This window comes from Anolis carolinensis, unplaced genomic scaffold (genome assembly GCF_035594765.1).
Source record: "Anolis carolinensis isolate JA03-04 unplaced genomic scaffold, rAnoCar3.1.pri scaffold_10, whole genome shotgun sequence".
In the NCBI taxonomy this organism is placed as follows: domain Eukaryota; kingdom Metazoa; phylum Chordata; class Lepidosauria; order Squamata; family Dactyloidae; genus Anolis; species Anolis carolinensis.
The window spans coordinates 8811051-8817805 of record NW_026943821.1 but is presented as its reverse complement, the minus strand read 5'-3'; the positions used below and the strand labels follow the sequence as shown (position 1 = coordinate 8817805).

At 46.2% G+C, this 6755-nt stretch overlaps 1 protein-coding gene across 1 annotated transcript in view; it reads right to left on the bottom strand.

The window, feature by feature from the left end:
* Positions 1–6755, bottom strand: part of LOC134293811 (uncharacterized) — a 292347-nt gene that overhangs the window by 168251 nt on the left and 117341 nt on the right. The window lies entirely within an intron of this gene.

The window sequence follows — 6755 nt, the reverse complement described above, 5'->3', positions numbered from 1 at the left end:
ATAAGGAGGGATTAAGGAAAAGCCTATTAAACATCAAATTAGGTTATGATTTTACAAATTAAGCACCAAAACATCATGTTATACAACAAATTTGACAGAAAAAGTAGTTCAATATGCAGTAATGCTATGTAGTAATTACTGTATTTATGAATTTAGCACCAAAATATCACGATTTATTGAAAACATCGACTACAAAAATGCGTTGGATAATCCAGAACGTTGGATAAGTGAGACTCTACTGTATTTAATTTCTACATATCATGTCTTAAGAGGAAGTGCAAAATGTGGCAAGGATTTCTGGATTTTTGGTTGTTATTATTTGTTGTTATGGAGATTTCATGAATGAAGTTTTCCAGGAATGACAGCACAGTGTTGTCGAAGGCTTTCACTAGGTTGCTGTGAGTTTTTCAGGCTGTATGGCTATATTCCACAAGCATTCTCTCCTGACGTTTTGCCCACATCTATGGCAGGCATCCTCAGAGGTTGTGAGGTCTGTCTGAAACTAGGCAAGTGGGGTTGATACATCTGTGGAATAATGTCCAGGGTGGGAGAAGGAACTCTTGTCTGTTGGAGGCCAGTGTGAATGTGCTAATTAATTAACTTTATTAGCATTAATGACCTTGCCAGTTTTAAGGCCCAGCTGATTCCTGCATGGGGGAATCCTTTGTTCGGAGGTGTTAGCTGGCAAGTATGACTGTTGCAATTGGCCAGCTTGATTTGCATTGAATAGCCTTGCAGCCATAGCAGAGCACTTGATGGACCAACCTGGACACAGCATATTTTTTGAGAACACAAAATGCTGGATCACTCTAACAACCACCACATCAGGCTACACAGAGAAGCCATTGAAATCCAAAAGCATGTGGACAATTTCAGCAGAAAGGAGGGAACCATGAAAATGAACAAAATCTGGCTATCAGTATTTAAAAACTCTAAAATCAAGACAATAAATAAAGAGCAACACTCTTTAAAAATCAGGGGAATTCCAGACATAAACAAACGGGGACAGCTAAACCTCCCAATTAAGGATTCCCCCAGGCAGGAAGCAGCCAGGCTTTGAAGCTGCATAGCCATTCAATGCTAATCAAGGTGGCCAATTGCAACATTCACACTTGCCCCCAACACATCCTGAACATTCCACAGATATATAAACCCCACTTGCTTAGTTTCCAACAGACCTCACAACCTCTGACGATGCTGGACATAGATGTAGGCGAAATGCCAGGAGAAAATGCTTCTGGAACATGGCCATGCAGCTTGGAAAACTCACTGCAATTCAATGACAGCACTGTTTCCCTAAAATCCAGCATGAACACTTTCCCGAAATCTCAATCTCCTTCTGAAAAAGAAGGAACACTGCGATGACGGCATCCACGACGAAACTATGTCCTCCAACATGCGACGTTCTCACTTATGGAAATTCCTCAAATCTTCCCTTCTTATTTCTCTCCCAATTCCATCCAGTTGCCATGATGTCAGCCCAAGAGACCCAGACGCCTCTCTTTTCCTCTCCCTTAAACAAACACACAGAGGGAGACACGTGGACGCATGCTCCACCGCTGTCAGCTGCAGTAGCCTTTCATCCCTTAATCTGCCTCCTAATAGGTCTAAAGAAAAGAAGGGGGTTAACTGGACACCATCTGGCTCACGCCTGCAAGGGACTCAACAGGCACGGGCTGAATGGCCCACGATCCCTCCCTCGGGGCCAAAGGGTGCAAGGCAATCCAGGAGACCCAGGCACCGGTCCTTCCTGCCCCTCACGGGAACCCCAGGAAGGCTCCTCTCCCTCCCTTTGAAATCTCCCTTCTCCAAAAGCCAGGAAGGGAAAGACAGCAGACAGGCACACCACCCGTAACTCCTCCTCTGCTGCATTGGCTAATCCTCCCATTTCCTTCTGTCCCCATCCCCTAAGCTGCCCCTCCACGATCCCACACCCCTCCCTCTTTTACTTGCCCCCCGCAGTGCATTTAGAGCCTAAACCCCCTCTAAGCCTCTTTGGTGTTCCAAACGGATGAGCAAAGGAGTTCAGACAAAAAAACAAAGCGCTCAGGAGATAGCAAAACAGGATTCAGAGACGGGACTGGAGGTACCACTAGAACGGGAGTGCCACTGACCAGGCCACAATCCACTTGCACAATATCTGCATCTGTTGATCTTCATATCCAATACCCCCTCCCACTTTCATAGAATCATAGAATCATAGAATCATAGAATAGTAGAGTTGGAAGAGACCACATGGGCCATCCAGTCCAACCCCCTGCTAAGAAGCAGGAAATCGCATTCAAAGCACCCCCGACAGATGGCCATCCAGCCTCTGCTTAAAAGCCTCCAAAGAAGGAGCCTCTACCACGGCCCCGGGGAGAGAGTTCCACTGTCGAACAGCTCTCACTGTGAGGAAGTTCTTCCTGATGTTCAAGTGGAATCTCCTTTCCTGTGGTTTGAAGCCATTGTTCCGTGTCCTAGTCTGCAGGGCAGCAGAAAACAAGCTTGCTCCCTCCTCCCTTTGACTTCCCTTCACGTATTTGTACATGGCTATCATGTCTCCTCTCAGCCTTCTCTTCTGCAGGCTAAACATGCCCAGCTCTTTAAGCCGCTCCTCATAGGGCTTGTTCTCCAGACCCTTAATCATTTTAGTCGCCCTCCTCTGGACGCTTTCCAGCTTGTCAACATCTCCCTTCAACTGTGGTGCCCAAAATTGGACACAGTATTCCAGGTGTGGTCTGACCAAGGCAGAATAGAGGGGGAGCATAACTTCCCTGGATCTAGACGCTATTCCCCTATTGATGCAGGCCAGAATCCTGTTGGCTTTCTTAGCTGCCGCATCACATTGTTGGCTCATGTTTAACTTGTTGTCCACAAGGACTCCAAGGTCTTTTTCGCACACACTGCTGTCAAGCCAGGCGTCCCCCATTCTGTATCTTTGATTTCCATTTTTTCTGCCAAAGTGAAGTATCTTGCATTTGTCCCTGTTGAACTTCATTTTGTTAGTTTTGGCCCATCTCTCTAGTCTGTCAAGATCGTTTTGAATTCTGCTCCTGTCTTCTGGAGTGTTAGCTATCCCTCCCAGTTTTGTGTCGTCTGCAAACTTGATGATCGTGCCTTCTAACCCTTCGTCTAAGTCGTTAATAAAGATGTTGAACAGAACCGGGCCCAGGACGGAGCCCTGCGGCACTCCACTTGTCACTTCTTTCCATGATGAAGACGACGCATTGGTGAGCACCCTTTGGGTTCGTTTGCTTAGCCAATTACAGATCCACCTAACCGTAGTTTTGTCTAGCCCACATTTTACTAGTTTGTTTGCCAGAGGGTCGTGGGGGACTTTGTCGAAGGCCTTACTGAAATCCAGGTACGCTACATCCACGGCATTCCCTGTATCGACCCAACTCGTAACTCTATCGAAAAAAGAGACCAGATTAGTCTGGCATGACTTGTTTTTGGTAAATCCGTGTTGACTATTAGCCATGACCGCATTTGTTTCTAAGTGTTCGCAGACCACTTCCTTAATGATCTTTTCCAGAATTTTGCCTGGTATTGATGTGAGGCTGACCGGACGGTAATTGTTTGGGTCGTTCTTTTTTCCCTTCTTGAAGATAGGGACCACATTCGCCCTCCTCCAATCTGCTGGGACTTCTCCCGTTCTCCAAGAACTCTCGAAGATAATTGCCAGTGGTTCTGAAATAACTTCCGCTAGTTCCTTCAGTACTCTTGGATGTAGCTGATCTGGCCCTGGGGACTTGAATTCATTTAGAGTGGCCAGGTGTTCCTGGACAACTTGTTTCCCTATGTGGGGTTGGATTTCCCCCAATCCTTCGTCCATTCCATGTTGCTGAGGTTGAAGATGGCTTTCTTTTTGTGAGAAGACCGAGGCAAAGAAGGCATTAAGTAGTTCTGCCTTTTCCCTGTCCCCTGTCGCCATCACCCCATCTTCTCCTTGCAATGGCCCTATCGCCTCCTTTTTCTTCCTTTTTCTACCAACGTAAGCAAAAAAGCCTTTTTTGTTGTTTTTTATGTCCCTGGCAAGCCTGAGCTCATTTTGCGCTTTAGCCTTGCGAACCTTTTCCCTACAGGTGTTGGCTATACGTTTGAATTCTTCTTTGGTGATTTCTCCCCTTTTCCACTTCTTGTGCATGTCACTTTTGAGCTTTAGCTCAGTTAGAAGTTCTTTGGACATCCATTCTGGCTTCTTTGCACTTGTCTTATTTTTCTTCTTTGTTGGCACTGTTTGCATTTGCGCCTTGAGTATTTCACTTTTGAAAAACTCCCATCCATCCTTAACTCCCTTGTTTTTTAATATCGGCGTCCATGGAATGCCGCTCAGTAATTCCTTCATTTTTTGGAAGTCAGCTCTCTTAAAGTCCAGAAAGCGTGTTTGACTTGTCTTAGTTTCAGCATTCCTTTGTATTGCAAACTGCAGGAGCACATGGTCACTTGCCCCTAAGGATCCAACCACTTCAACTGTATTGATCAGGTCTTCCACATTTGCTAAGATTAGATCAAGAGTTGCTGATCCCCTTGTTGCCTCTTCTACCTTCTGGACCATAAAATTATCTGCAAGGCAAGTGAGGAATTTGTTGGACTTTGTACTCTTGGCTGAGTTTGTTTTCCAGCAGATATCGGGATAATTGAAATCGCCCATGACTACTATATCTCTCTTTGTGCCTGTTTGGTCAGCTGTTGACAGAAGGCTTCATCAAGTCCTTCATCCTGACTCGGAGGTCTGTAGTAGACACCCACGACAAGATCTTTTTGAGTCCCGGTTCCCTTGATTCTTATCCAGATGCTTTCAAGCTGGTTTCCCGGATTACAGTCTTGCATTTCTTCTGCAACGTAACTGTTTTTGACATATAAAGCTACTCCCCCTCCTCTCCCCTTTGTTCTATTTCTGTGAAAGAGGTTATAGCCCTCAATGGTTAAATTCCAGTGATGGGAGTCATCCCACCAGGTTTCAGTGATGCCTATGACATCGTATGTGTGGTGCTGTGCTAGGAGTTGGAGTTCGTCTTGCTTATTTCCCATGCTCTGAGCATTAGTGTAAAGACATGTAAGCCCCTGTGACCTCCCCTCGAACTGTTTATTTGGGATTATTGTGCTCTCTGTACTTGGTCCTTGCTGTGTTTGTGCAGCCCTCCGTTTAGCCTTTTGGCGGTTCCCTGTGGTCGTGGGTAATATAGTGTTCGCCAGGCTGTTGTTCCCCTCCCCCAGTGGATCTAGTTTAAAGTGCGCCTGATGAGGTTTGTGAGTCTGTGTGCAAAAAGATGTTTTCCTACTTGTGTGAGATGCACCCCATCGCTTGCCAGTAGTCCATCCTCTTGGAAGAGTAGACCATGGTCAAGGAAGCCAAAATGCTCCTCTTGACACCATTTTCTGAGCCAGTTATTGACCTGTACTATTTTTCCGGCCCTTATAGAGCCGTGTCCTACAACGGGGAGGAGGGATGAAAAGATCACATGTACATTATACAGTTTTAGCTTTGTTCCCAGAGCTCGAAAATCATTTGTGATCTTTTGAAAAGTATGCCTAGCGGTGTCATTGGTACCTACATGAATCAACATAAGGTGGGGAGGGTGATGGGGCTTTAGGAGCCTGCTGAGCCTCTGAGTGATATGGTGTATTTTTGCCCCCGGGAGGCAGCATGTTTCTCGAGCCATCCCATCCGGTCTGGAAATGATGGCTTCTGTTCCTCTAAGGAGGGAGTCACCTACTACCAAGACCTGTTTCCTTTGAGGAGTGACAGGGTCCCTTTTGTGCAAGACAGTGTGTATGTCCCCTGAAGAGTGTTCCTGTTGAAGTGAATCATGTAGGTGTAAAGTGTTGTCCTCCTCCTCAACATCCCCAGTGCATTCATCAATGACAATCCATTGAGATACATCCGAGAGCCCATTACTCTCTCAAGGATGTTCCTGTTGCTCCTGGTCTATGATTGGGGATGGAGCATTTGCATGATTACATAAGTGTGACTGTGGTGATGCACTGTCCCTGTCAGGGCTATCCCCTGCGCATTGACCCAGGGTGGTCCACTGAGTGGTATCTAAGAAACTGTGGTCCTCCACAAGATGTGTTTCCTGATTGTATGTTAATGATGTAAGAATTTCAAATCTGTTGTGTAAATGCAGCTGAGCAGAGGAGTTCTGCGGAGGCTGCCTGGTCCTGCGTCTCCTTCTATGGGTGACCTCCTTCCAAGCCTGAGGGTTGTCTATCTTTGAGTTGATCTCCCCATAAGGTTCCTGATCATGGTCTTGGTGGTGTTGGTGTGATGCAGGCTGCAGATCTACAGCAGCGTGTTGTGCAGTGTCCAAGAAGAGCTCAAGTGCCTGAATGTCCTTAAGGGTCTTAATACGGTGCTCGAGCTGTTGGATCCTCTGGTCCATCAGAGTCATCTGTTTGCATTTGGAGCAGTTGTAGTTGTCTAGTTTTTGTGTGAAAAAGCGGAAAATGCCACAGCTGGTGCATGTGATGGGAATGTTTTGCTTTTGTTGCATCTCTTGGTGAGCATGGTGGCCAAGTGGGATCTTTGTACAGTTAAGTAATATGCACGCACTTTATGTGCAGACTGCAACAAACCACCTCTTTGTGTATTTGTTTATGTTGCTTTGTTTCCTGTATGTAATGCAAAGGATAGTTAGTAAAGGTACCTGAAGCCAGGGAGCAAAAATGTCCTCCTGCTGCCTCTGCCTCTGCGAGAACCAACTGCCCTTCTGGGATCAGGCTCTGGCAGAAACTCACACTGGCAAATAAAGCTTTCCCAGAAACTCAAT